Source organism: Narcine bancroftii, chromosome 2 (assembly GCF_036971445.1).
Source record: "Narcine bancroftii isolate sNarBan1 chromosome 2, sNarBan1.hap1, whole genome shotgun sequence".
Lineage (NCBI taxonomy): Eukaryota > Metazoa > Chordata > Chondrichthyes > Torpediniformes > Narcinidae > Narcine > Narcine bancroftii.
In genome coordinates, this window is record NC_091470.1 from 251,039,703 (window position 1) to 251,054,358 (window position 14,656).

Consider the following 14,656-nt stretch of genomic DNA (forward strand, 5'->3'; position numbering starts at 1 on the left):
ACACTTTTCTATTTGTGACCCTAACCCACTTCAAAATTCCCAAAATAAATTCACTCTGGGATCTTTGAGACATAAACTGCTTAAAAATAGCATTAATGACCAATGACAATTTTATTTATAAAATGTCATGAGAAGAGTGTTATTTGTGTTACTTTATTTGGGAAAGGATTCAATGCTGACATGAACGCTTCTGCACATCACTGCCGAAGAAGTCGGCACAATCGTTCAAGATTAATGAATAAAAAGTAATTCAGAAGCAGTCAACGTTTTGGTAGCAGTCAAAAGTAAACCAGGAGCCCTGGTGCCATTATCTCTGGCTTTTGCCAGTGCACTTTGTACAAGCTACAGCAGCTGCAGCAACATCTGGAGTCTTTGCTAAAACAATCACAAACAGCCTTGCACTCAGAGACATAGGGGAATTGCTGGTGTACAAAAACTCCCTTGGAGTTTTGGGAAGAGTGCCAGGGTGTCCAAGGCAACAGGATTCAACAGGAGGAAACAGGCTGGGGATTCCGTCATTTCTCTGACAGGAAGGAAAGTAAAGAAAATGAAAGGAAGGGGGGGGGGGGTAAAGTGCCTTTTTTCTCTGAGACTCCTCCCCTACATCGCCAGAAAGACTCTGAGATGCATTATTACTTAAAAGCAATTGGAATTACATAAATAATGCACATAATGTATTTTGGTTGTGGTATAGATAGTGTAATCAATAATTGTACTGAGTAAATGGGGGAATATTATCTGCGTTAATAATGAACAACACAGTGATGCTGTGTTGTCCTATATTGAAATATTCAAGCCACTGAATATCTGTAATGGATTTTGAACCATGTCTGTCAATTAAAAGTACGAAGACCAAGGAAAGAATAGAAGAAATAAAAATAGAAAATGCATCAGAACAAGTCTTTCACTTAAAACTTTAGCTTTGTTTCTCTTCCTGATGCTGCCTGATTTGCTGAGTCTTATTCACTGACAGAATGGAAGAATTGGAAATGATGGGTTGCCAAGCTGGTGGTCTTCAAGGTTTCCAGGGAGCCTGTGCTGGGAGGACAATGATGGATGGTCCATACAATTGCATCCATGCAGTTGATTCGCCTTCTTGGAAAGTGAGTGTTGCTGGAACTTCCTGTGTTAATCACCATTCTTGATTCCCCATGACCCATCTTCTTGAACCTCTACAGCTTGGTAATTGTATTCCCACAATACCCGTGGACAGGGAATACCAGAATTTTGAATTTGTGTAAATAAAGGAAGGACAATATAATTCTCATTCTATGCAGGTGTAGACATGTTCCTGATGACCTTGTCTGTGCCAGACATCACCATTTTGGAAGATGATGTTCGAGTAGCCCAGAAGATTACAATTTGTTCGTGATACGTACCACAGCTACTTGATGCTAATGACAGAGGGAAGGAATGGTTAGGAGTAGATATTGTGTCATTCAAGTAGGCATGTCATCCTGGATAGGGTTGAATCTTCTGCGAGTTTGATCTGCAATTGCTATTACTTGGAGAGAGTTTAATCAGAGTATTAACACAGTGCAGTGTGACCACCACTTCATGTTAGTTGAACTCCATATTGTGCAAAGACTTGCCTTGCCACTTGAAGTTTAATATTAACCAGGAAGAAAGCTGGATTTGGCATTGGGATGCAAAGGTTTTTAATTTCAAGTTTCACATCAGCAATTTAACCACATTATCTGGATTATTACCTCAGTGAAAAGTTGAGGGAGAGCTATGTTTTCAGAGATGCACATTTTCAGGGAACTTGTTAATTTAGGATGGCCTCAAGTAGAGGTGGAAGATTTCACTTTAGAATTAAGAGTTCTCTGTGGGTCTTGTTAATGTTTTCTTTCTGATCACTTGCTAACTGTGGGACATTTCCCTGATGAGTTGTATATTGTAGACTCATAATGATAGCTGGACCAAACTATGATGGGGGAATGAGGTGCTTTGAGATCATCTAAAAGGCCCCATAATAATGAAAGCTCTTGCATTTGACTGTTTTTAGACAAACTTGGCATTTTTAGTGAATGAATCTCTCAGTAGTTTTATATTGTGGACAAGCATACAGTGACATCCAATAATCAAGGGTGAGTCATGGAAAATAACAGACAATGGGCAATGACTTCTCAGCAAGAAAGCCACTCAGTAAGTAGCAGAGCAGCAATTGAGCCTATTTGAACCACGCAATGAGCAACTCAGCTGTAATGCAGAATAAAATTAGCAGGGAATTCTATCGGGATGTTGGTTGAGTACAGAGCAGCTGCCACATAATGTTAGCCAAACTTAAAGGGCCACGTAACATTAATCTCTCAGTGCCAGATCCAATTATTATGTTGAGACTGCTCACCATGTTTGAATATGTAGAATGGATTTCCTGTAGTGTTGCTCAACATAACTCAGAGAATATACTGCTTTGCAAAGGCAGGGTGGAATTTTTACCAGCTCTTCTTGAATAATATTCAAACATGCTATTGTTTGAAAAATACTTTCTAAAATGCTTCACTGGAGCATTATCAGCCAAAATAATGATCTTGAAATGCATACGGACTTGATGGCTGCAGATAATGCAAATGCCTCTTTGCTCCATTCATCTGGGTTCTATCCCGATCTCCGGTGCTATCAGTGTAGAATATGCACATGCTCTCCATGGCTGTCTAAGTTTCCCAAGGTGCTCCATATTTCTCCCACATCCAAACAAAATGTACTGGTTGCTAGGTGAATGACTACACTAAATTACCCATAGTGTTTTTGGGTGAATTGAAGGTCCCAATGGCAATGGGTAACAGTGGAATTGATGTGATTGCTCTGAGAGCTGGCATAGACAATGGACTGAATGACCTCTTTCTATGAATTCAACAAACATAAATCATGAAATGCCAAAGGCAGACAATTAAATACTTGATGAAAGGAGGTTGATCCTGAGAGGCATCATTAAGGGGAAGATGAAAATGAATGTTTCAAGGAGGAAATTCCAGAGTTTAGGGGAAGATGAAATAAAAATACCAAGAACATTTTGAAAGGACACAAAAAGCAAATGTAATGAAAGAGCAAGAGGGAGGTGGTGCTTGAGAAGATCATTCAAGATGCCATGGACAGCAGGAAGAGGCAATCCTTCAGTAATGCTGCAAATAGAGCTCACCAATTCCCTTGCTGTCGTGGTCATGTCTTTCATGTGTAATGTGGGGAAAACAATGCAAATGAGTGGTGCTGCTTGGTCAAATGGATGGAATGTGGTGGATCAAAGAAGCCACTATGGCCTGTGCATTTTCGGGATAAAGAAAGGTCACAAAACCAACCCTATAGTATTTGACCAGCTCATCTACGTAATGGTGATTACCTTCAAACAGCACAAGGCACAAATGAACAGGCACATCCCCAAGGGCAATTAGATGTTATATTTTGTGTATGAATATTGGCAAACTCTCTCTCACTTCTTTTGAGATGCTACTTCAAACCAAATCTTATCCATTCATTAATGAGATAAGGATGCAACAAGGCTACCATGTATTTTCCTTTCCTAGTTTTCCTGGATGAAGTGGTGGTGAACCACACTCTGAACACTTAGGGGCTGAAGATACTTCCTCTGGGCCAATAAGTAGGGAGTTCAAGGATTTGGAAAGAACAGAAATGTATGAGACTTGGAGATACAATTTGAGATGATGGCCTAACCAGGTTTTTTCTGAGTATTAGAGGTTTCAGAGGGGATATCTCCTTTATAAAGCTTCTAGTCAGCTTCAAATATGTTCTTTTTGCATGTGCCTTTGGTAGTTTGCTGTACAATAAATTGCAACTCACTGCACTGTATGAGAATTTGTTAAGAATCTGTTCTTAATTACCAGAAAACTATGGCTAGTGTATGTTAAATAACCACTCAAAATGAAGCCATGAATAGAACTTAAAATTTCTCCATAAACCCCTTTCTTAATACCCTGACCTCAATAAAGTTTATTCTTCTAGCAATGTCAGAATCTCAGTGGTGCAATGGTAGCAGTTGGGTACACCCAGACTTGCTTGGGAACAGCTGCAGAATGGTAAATCATATGTAACTGTTTGTAAAATAAAATATAACTTTAAACATAAAATATAGCATAGCCATTTGTTCCTGCCAGAGGGCACTGTTTGGTCTTTTAATGACTAAAGTTCATTTTAGCTCTACTTTAGTAGTTTATGAATTTTTTGAACTCCTCAAGTTCCCCTTCAACACACCCGGTCATTGTTCATTGTCTGCATTTTGGACCATGTTCTCTGCTGTGGATTCTTCTGCTGTTGGTATGTCATCAACATCAAGAATTAAACACACTTGTCTTCCATGACAGCTGACCGCAACAAAAAAATAATCGGGTTTAGTAGTCTCTGTGGACTTAACAGTTCATATTATTTTTTTACACCTTTGAGCAACATTAGATTCTAATCACAGCTCAGGTTCCCAAAGATGTTTATAAATTATGAAAGCCAATGACATCATTTGTGCCCAATGGGACTACTGTTTTGCAATCACTCCAGGTACCCATGCTATATTGGTCTAGTGTTAGAGGACCTAAAGCAAATGTTAGATTTGTTGAGCAGGGAAGTGAGGGAATATCAAATTTATCACGAGTCATGCTTATTGGCCTCATGTATCTAACAGCAAAAATAAACTGCTCAATATCTTTACATTATATCTACATAAAGATACGATGCTGGGGAAATGCATTCCTTCTTACATAGGCCACAATGGATGAGGTTGCAACCAATACCTACTGGGGAGGAGCTTCAGAAATTGTGAGTGGTTTGATATTATTCCATTGACTGCCTATGGCCCCATCTTTCAATGCATTTGGCTTTCGAACACTTTCCAATGGTTATTCTCTTTGTATGTTTTGTATTCATTCTCTCTTACTGTAAGGGGTGCTGGGCAACACTAATGGCCACTCTTTGTCTTCCTTATGGTAGGCAGAGGCCAATTTCTTGCTGTATTACTTGTTCTGAACTATTGCATGACAACAGAGGAATCTTGAATTTTGAATGCATTTGGAGGTCAATTTTAGCTGTTTTTAAGTTACTTTAAATTTTAAATTTAAATGTAAGGGTTTTTTTTTAATTTAGACATGCAGCACGATAACAGATCCTTTTGGCCCATGAGCCCATGCCACCCAATGTTGGGAGGAAACTGGAGCCCCCAGGAAAAACTCATGGGGAGAATGAACAAACTCCTTACAGACCACGTTATTCAAACTTTGGTTCCAATCGCTGGCGCTGTAACAGCGTTGCACTAACTGGCCACGCTAACTGTTCCACCTCAAAAATTTCAATTCCCTTTAAATCTTTTGATAGCCTAAAAAGCAACTGGAGTTCTTTTAGTATTAAATCACCTTAATTCACCTGATTAATTTGGCTGGGATTTTAACACTTCTTCTGGTATTCCACTTTTATATAAGAAACAGAATCAGGCCATTTAGCTCCTGAAGTTTGATTTGTAATTCAGGAAGATCATGTTTGATCCTGCTTTCAATTCCACCATTTTTTTTTTGTCCCTCGATTGCCCATATCTCTTGATTCCTCTAACCAAAATCTAAAAATCTCAGCTTTCAAGTCACTTAATGAAGAGTGTCTCCTGCTCTCTGGGATAAAGGTTCTCTACTATCTAAGTGTTTCTCTAGTCTTCTCACTCAGGGCGATATAAAAGTATTTTGGAACAAAAAGGTGAAGTAAGCGAGATCCATTCACATCCTAAATATCTTTCGTGTTTGGGCGTAACAGGCCTGTCCTGGATTAGGTCAATACTGGAAGTCATTGGACAATTCTTTGGACATAACATAGACTAATAGCCTGGAACACAGAACAAATTGGTATGATGCTAATGACGAAGTTATTGTCATACACATTGTACAATAAACATAAGCTCCAAATTACAAAGGTACAGGTCCTTTGGCTAATACTAACACTGTTGCTTACTTATGATATTCATATCTCTATCTCTCTCTCTTCTTTCTCTTTGGCTTGGCTTTGTGGACAAAGATTTATGGAGGGGTAATGTCCACTTCAGCTACAGGCTCGTTTGTGGCTGACAAGTCCGATGCGGGACAGGCAGACACGGTTGCAGCGGTTGCAAGGGAAAATTGGTTGATTGGGTGTTGGGTTTTTCCTCCTTTGTCTTTTGTCAGTGAGGTGGGCTCTGCGGTCTTCTTCAAAGGAGGTTGCTACCCGCCGAGATGTGCTGTTTGAGGCGATATCAGCCCACTGGCGGTGGTCAATGTGGCAGGCACCAAGAGATTTCTTTAGGCAGTCCTTGTACCTCTTCTTTGGTGCACCTCTGTCTCGGTGGCCAGTGAAGAGCTCGCCATATAACACGATCTTGGGAAGGCGATGGTCCTCCATTCTGGAGACGTGACCTACTCAGCGCAGTTGGATCTTCAGCAGCGTGGATTCGATGCTGTCGGCCTCTGCCATCTCGAGTACTTCGATGTTAGAGATGAAGTCGCTCCAATGAATGTTGAGGATGGAGCGGACACAACGCTGGTGGAAGCGTTCTAGGAGCCGTAGGTGATGCTGGTAAAGGACCCATGATTCGGAGCCGAACAGGAGTGTGGGTATGACAACGGCTCTGTATATGCTAATCTTTGTGAGGTTTTTCAGTTGGTTGTTTTTCCAGACTCTTTTGTGTAGTCTTCCAAAGGCGCTATTTGCCTTGGCGAGTCTGTTGTCTATCTCATTGTCGATCCTTGCATCTGATGAAATGGTGCAGCCGAGATAGGTAAACTGGTTGACCGTTTTGAGTTTTGTGTGCCCGATGGAGATGTGGGGGGGCTGGTAGTCATGGTGGGGAGCTGGCTGATGGAGGACCTCAGTTTTCTTCAGGCTGACTTCCAGGCCAAACATTTTGGCAGTTTCCGCAAAGCAGGACGTCAAGCGCTGAAGAGCTGGCTCTGAATGGGCAACTAAAGTGGCATCGTCTCTATCTAGAAGCCTTATAAATGCTGCTACCACTTCTCCTGGCAGCCTGCCCAGGCATCTACCACCCTCTGCATAAAAACAATGCATTTAAGGTAGGGGGAGAGGTTAAAGGAGATGAATCTCCTCTCGTGTTTGACATTTTAATCCTGGGGAAAAAAATCACACTTTCTACCCTATCTATGCCTCTCATAAATTTATAAACTTTTTATCATTTCTCCAGGGACAATGGGAGAACATGTTAGATACTGTATTTTATTGCAGGGAATTTGAGTAATAAAGATTCCTTATGGCCATTCCCTAAGGTATGACAACCTTAGATGAGGCCACACTTGGGAATATTGTGCAAAAACTTGATCGCCTTGGGTGAATAAAAATGAACAGAGGGGTTGTAATGACGTCTTCTCCAGTGTTTCTGGGTAGGGAGTTCCATTGACAATATAGGAACAATTATATGCTTTCAAGCCAGTCAAGAACTAGTGTGCAACTTTGGAAATCTGCTGCGAAGCATGTGGACAACTTTAAACAGGATAAAGTCAGATTAAAGCCTCTTTATATCAAGTGATATCTCATAATTTTGCTGGCCACAACTGTGGAAGCCATGATCAGATCATGGGGCGCATAATAATATTCTGCTTCAGACAAGTTTCAGAGCAACTTCTTGAAATTTAATTTGTTCTCCTGAAGGTCTTTGGTTACGTGCATGGAGCAGAATGGACCATTTCGGCCTTTATCGTGATAATTTCTACCTTCGTGACCTAATCCTAATTTTTGTGATTCCTGTAATGTACAAAAAAATCTTATCAGCTGCTGTCTTCAATGCAACGAATGAGAAAGCTATCAAGGTTGAGAATTCCAAAGATTTACACTCTATAAGCTCAAGAATTTCTATTCATTTCAGATCTAAATGGCCAGTGTTTTATTATGATTCTGTGCCCGTGGTTGTTAGCCAGGAGAAATCTCCCCATACTTACCTTGTCAAACCCTCAAGGAGGTCAACTCTCATTCCTGTAAACTCAAGAGAATTAACATCTTATCTACTCAATCTGACTTTCCAAGAACCACTCTAATAAGACTTCATTACAACCCATCTGTACATTTTTATTTAGACAAGGTGATCAAGTTTTTGCACAATATTCCCAAGTGTGGCCTCATTAAAGCCTTAGGGAATGGCCATAAGGAATCTTTATTACTCAAATTCCCTGCAATAAAATATAGTATCTAACATGTTCTCCCATTGTCCCTGGAACCTGCATATTCAGTGATATGTCTGCTAACTTATCTTAGTTCATTTGAGTATCACCATTTTACAATCTCTAAAAAGAATCTAGACACATTGTACACTATCTGCCATATTATTGCCCTTTTGTTCATCTTGCCCACATCCTCTTAACTCTTCTTCATGCTCTCATCATTATTAATATTTCCACAGAGGATATTAGAGGACTTGAAATTACAGCAATTACAACAGTAACAGCTTTAGCTCCTAAAGTTAAGTGAGAAAAAAAAGAATAAAGGTCCCTAGTAGTAAAACATAAAAGTCTGCAGACTCCATGGTTGAAGTAAAAACACAATGCTGGAGAAACTCAGCAGGTCAAACAGTGTACTTTATATAGAACCAGGGAATGCTACAGCTCAGAAAACAGGGATTTGGCCCTTCTAGACAGTGCCACAACATTATTTCTCTAGTACCACTCCATAACACTGCAGACCTCCCCATCCATGTATCTATCCAACTTATTCTTAAAACTCAAGATCGAGTCCACACCCACCACATTATATGGCAGCTAATTCCACACTCCCACCACTCTCTGAGTGAAGACATTCCCCCGAATGTTCCACCTAAACCTTTTCCCTTTCACCCTAAAGCCATATCTCTCCTAATCTAAGTGGAAAGAGCCTATTTGCATTTACTCTGTCTAGCCCCTTCATAATTTTGTAAACCTCTATCAAATCTTCCCTTATTCTTCTTCATTCCAAGGAATAAAGTCCTCACCTATTTAATCTTTCCCTTAACTCAACTCCTGAAGACCCGGCAACATCCTAATAAATCTTCTCTGCACTCTTTCAATCTTATTGATATCCTCCCTGTAGTTAGGTGACAAGAACTGTACACAATTTTCCAAATTTGGCTTTACCAATGTGTTAGATAACTTCAATGTAACATCCTAACTCCTATACTCAATATTTTGATTTATAAAGGCCACAATGCCAAAAACTTTCTTTACAATCCTGTTCACTTGTGACGCCACCTTCAAGGAACAATGTACCTGTATCCTCAGGTCTCTCTGCTCCTCCAGACTCCTCAGTGTCTGACCATTTGCAGTTGTACATCCTTCCTTGATTTGCTCTTCCAAAATACAATACCTCACACTTGTCTGCATTAAACTCCATCAGCCATTTACTGGCCCATTCTCCCAGTAGGTCCAGATCCCTCTGGAAACTTTGAAAATCTTCCTCTCTGTCCACTACACCTCCTCTCTTGTGTCATCAGCAAACTTGCTGATCCAATTTACCACGTTATCATCCAGATCATTCATATATAGACAAAAAACAACAATGGTCCCAACATAGATCCCTGAGGCACAACACTAGTCACAGGCCTCCAGTCTGAGAAGCAACCATCCACTACCACTCTCTGTTTTCTCCCACACAGCCATTTATCAAATCCAGTTTACAATCCCTCTATGTATATCTAGCGTCTTAACCTTCTGAACTAAGCTCCCATGTGGGACCTTGTCGAAGACGTTACTAAAATCCACGTAGACAACATCCACAGCCTTTCCTTCAGCTACCTTCTTGGTAACTTCCTTGAAAAACTCTACAAGATTTTTTAAACACAACCTACCACACATAAAGCCATGCTGACTGTCCTTAATCAGTCCACGGCTGTCCAAATACCTATATATCCTATCTCTCATAAAGCCTTCCAATAATTTATCTACTACTGACGTCAGGCACACAGGTCTGTAGTTACCTGGTTTACTCTTGGAGCCTTTCTTAAAAAGCGGGACAACATGAGCTGCTCTTCAATCCTCCCGCACCTCTCCCATGGTAAGGACATTTTAAATATATCTGTCAGGGCCCCTGCAATTTCAACACTTGTCTACCTCAAGGTCTGAGGGATATCATATCAGGCCCAGGGAATTTGTCTACTTTTATTCGCCGTAAGGCAGCAAGTACCTCCACCTCCTTAATCTCAATATGTTTCATGACTCTTCTATTTTTTCCCTTGCTTCCTTATGCACCATGCCAGTTTCCTGAGTAAATACTGATGCAAAAAAAACTGTTTAATATCTCCCCCATTTTGTAAGGCTCCACACGTAGTTCACCTCTCTGATATAGCAAAGGTAAAAATACATAACCAACATTTTGAGCTTGATCAAGGTATGGAAAAATGTTGGCAGGCGTCTGAATAAAAAAAAAAGTAGAGTGGGTAGGCATGGCCGCAAAGGCAGGAGGTAATAGGTGGAAAAGGGAAGGAAGGGACAGCAGCGATCAATGGAAGGTGGGATGTCTAGGTGAACAGAGATGGGGGGAGGAGAGCTAGAAGGGGAAAGGGGGAGGTGGAAAGTGGGGAGGGGGTGGAGAGAAGAGAGCAGGTTAGCAGAAACTGGAAAGTTGACAGTAATGCCATCTGGGTGGATGGTGCCCAGACAGAAAATCAGCTGCTGTTCCTCCAATTTACGGTGGTCTTGGTAGGATAGTACCAAGGCCATGCACAAACATATGAGTATGGGAGTGATACAGAATTGAACTGGTTGGCTACTGGGAGGTCTATGTCACTGGTGCAGATGGAGCAAAGGTGCTCAGCGAAGCACTCTCCTAGTCTGTGTCAAGTCTCTCTGATGTAGATAATTCTTTAACTGACTTATTTGGTATTGTTGGAGAGAGTGACATAACTTCAATGGCATCTGATTTGGATGTATTAGCTTTTATTTCTCTTATGGCTAGGCGGGCAGTGTTGCTCAGATGGAGGGACATTGGACCACCTACTCACACTCAATGGCATCCTGTTTTTAAATTTAGATGCTCATTTTCCAATTTGAGTTCAAATTTTCAAAGGGAGCACCAGATGCAGTAAATCAATCCTGTGGATATACAAAATGAAGTGTTGCTTCACTTGAAAGGCCTCTATGGGGCCCCGGACTATGGTGAGGGAGGAGGTGTGGGCACAAGTGTAGCATCTCCTGCACCCACAGGGGAAGGTGCTGGGGGGAGGATGGGAAATTGATGGGGAGGAATTAGTGCACAAAATAGTCCTGGAAAACAGAGAGGGGAGGAGAGGGAATGATTTGTCTGGTAATGGGATCCTGTTGTAAGTGTCGGTAATTCCAGAGGATAACATTTTGAATAGCAGCCGGTTGTACAGTTATTACAATTAAGTAAAACGGCAGTGTGGGAAGTGAAGGGTATAACAATAATTGCAGTTATAAAGGAGTGCAAAGACCTAATCTTCTACAAATATGAGATGCATTCAAGAGTCTGATAATTGTAGGATATCTCCCTGGATTGTCACCTTGGAGAAGCTTGTGTGGTCCCGAGATTCCCGAGAGTGATGGAGCTATGCTCCTGGTAGGGTCAACCATGGCGGTAAGTTCAAGGGTGAGGTCCCTGACAAAAAACGATCCAACCAAGTCCTCAACAGTGGAACAGGTGGATGAAATTACCCTGAACTCAACGGCTGTGAAGGAGGACGAAGGCTGCAGAAAATCCATCAGCTCCAATCATCTTGGTTTTCACGTCGCTAGAATTCATCTACATCGTGTGCTTCGTGCAGTGCAACACCAAGTACATGTTAAACAAATACATGCACAGGTGTTTTCGCTTGGTGGGCCAATCTTCACGGAACGAAGGCCATCATTCTTGACTATGAGGGATAGCCAACGACGAATGGTAGGAAAGAAATAGAAGAGGCTGGAGGGGATAAATACTGTAGGTATAATGTTTTATAGATATGACAAGAGTACACTTAACATCAGATGTTCAGACAATTAATCAGAACTGGGAATAGTTTGAGACAAAACAAGATTTAAGGTGGAATGACTCTGCTCCCATCTACCCATATAGAACCCTGGTTTCCTGCCTAAGCCCTGAACCCCTCTGAAGACCACTGTGAGATCTTACCCTCAGTTATAAGCTATAAAAGCGTATGTTCTCCCACCAGTCGTGAGAGCTTTTATTCCTGCTACAATTTTATTAGCTTATTCCCTAACGATGGAAGCGCTACTCAAGTCAGTTATGTTGCTGATAGAGCCTCTGTCCCCCGACACAGCTGAGGAGTTCACATACTGGCTAGACTGCTTCCAGGCCTATCTGAACACGACTAGAGACGTCTTCCACATCAATGAACTCAGGAGGTCCACATTTGCTTAGACGGTAGGAATGAAAGGCTATGCAGTCATCAGGGACTACACTACATAGAATGTTGCCATTAAGGCTTTGAAGGCTCAGTAACTGAAGTCGAAAAATGAGGTAGTAGCGAGGCACTGACTCACTCTACATCATCAATGGCCAGGAGATATCATCGATGACTACCTGCTGCATCTATGGATGCTTGCCAAGAAGTGCAGGTATGAAGTGGCTACGGGCCGCATTCGTGAAAAAGAACAGATCCGGGACACTCTAGTCATGGGGGTCCACTCGAGGTACATGAAACAGCTACTCGAGTTGGGTAGGAAGGACCTGGCTATCCACATTGAATTGTCCAAATCGTTGGAACAAGCTAAGCTCGAGAATGATGACTCACTCACCCAGGTGACCCCTTCCAAGCACCGGCTGCTCCCACTACCCCAGCACTAACGGCTGCCGCTTCCCAAGCTAGGGAGTGCTTTTTCTGCAGCAAGAGCCAGCATCTCCGATCTCATTGCCCAGCTAAAAACTCAATGTGTTCCAGCTGTGGCAAGAACGGACATTGGGCGAGGGTTACCATGTGAGGGGAAGCCTGGGTAAGTCTGTGGCCTGCACCGCTCCCAGGTCCGACTCCAGCCCAAAACTGTCTGCCGCGAATTCACCCGAAACAACTTGCTGCTCAACACACCGACGGAGGGTGGCAGTGAGGAAGTGGTGCGAAAAGGCTCAATGGCCATCTTGTCATGACTCAAATTCAAACTCTGTGCCATCATTGTCAAAGGAAGAAGGAGGGCGGCCATTTTGCTGCACCACGAGTTTGATGCCATCTTACCACTGGGTAACCCAGGATGGTGGGGGCCCCTTGAGTGAAGAGTATGGAGTCTCCGGGATCCTCGCCTCGATAGTTCTAGATCAGGACAGACCTCACCAACTCAGCAACTCCATAGTGAGTGTGAAGGTAAACGGACATTCCACTAAATGCCTAATCGACACAGGCTCTACTGAAAGCTTCAGACTCATGGGCTGTGCAAGAATACAACCTAAAGATGTACCCTTCCAATTATTGTATATTCCTTGCGTTTCAGTCTCACTCTATGCGTATTCAATATTGTAGGGGGGGGGGAGATTTTGTAAGATACGTCAGTATGTACTTGATGAATTGTGTGCTCCAGTGCTGTTGGGTCTGGACTTCCTGTGCCACCTTAAAAGTGTGACCTTGGAGTATTCTGGTCCACTTCCCCCATAGCGGTTTGGAATGGAGGGCCCCTAAAATCAGAACCCATATGCAGCCTCTCCACACTGAATATCGACCCCTCTCCTCTCTTCCCAAATCTGTCCTCTGACTACAAAGCTATTGCTACCATGAGGAGGAGGAATAGCACAGCACACCGAGATTTGATACAGTCTGAGACACAATGCCTACTCGACGAAGGCATCATTGAACCTTGCACCAGCCAGTTGAGAGCACGTGGTAGTGGTAAAAGGGGAAACAAGTCCAGGCTAGTAATTGATTTATAGCCAAACTATTAATCGGTACACATTCCTGGATGCATACCTCCTCCCTCGAATTTCAGACATGGTGAATGATATTGCACAGTATTGGGTCTATACAACCATTGACCTGAAAGCCACTTATCACCAGCTGTCAATCCATTCCAAGGACCGTCCATATATAGCATTTGAGGCTAACAGTCATCTCTATCAATTCTGGAGGGTCCTTTTCGGTATTACTAACAGGGTTTCTATCTTCCAGAGGCAGATGGACAGAATGGTGGATGAGTATGGGTTAAAGGCTACCTTTCCCTACCTCGATAATGTCATCATCTGTGGCCTTACCTTGGAAGACCATGTTGCCAACCTCTAGAGCTTTCTCCACGTGGCAAAATCTCTGAATCTCATTTATAACTCTAGCAAGTGTGTGTTCAGGTCTAAATGTCTGGCTATCCTTGGCCATGTGGTAGAGAATGACATCATTGGCCTGATCCCAATAGGATGTGCCCCCTGTTAGAGCTCCCCATTCTCAGGACCACAAAGGCTTTGAGGAGATGCCTGGGGTTTTTCTCACATTATGCCCACTGGATCCCTCAATACACTGATGTTCACCCTCTCTGAAAAGCCACTCATATCCCCCCTCTCAGCTGAAGCCCAAATGACTTTTAACTACCTCCAGAATCACATTGTGAAAGCCGCCATGCAAGCGGTGGATGAGAATGTATCTTTCCAAGTGACGCTTCGGACGTAGCCCTGGCCTCTACCCTCAACCAGGTAGGCAGGCCGATGCATTCTTTTCTCAGACATTGCAAGGCCATGAACTCCAAAATCCCTTTGTGGAAATAGAGGCCCAAGCCATTGTAGAAGACATGAGGCACTG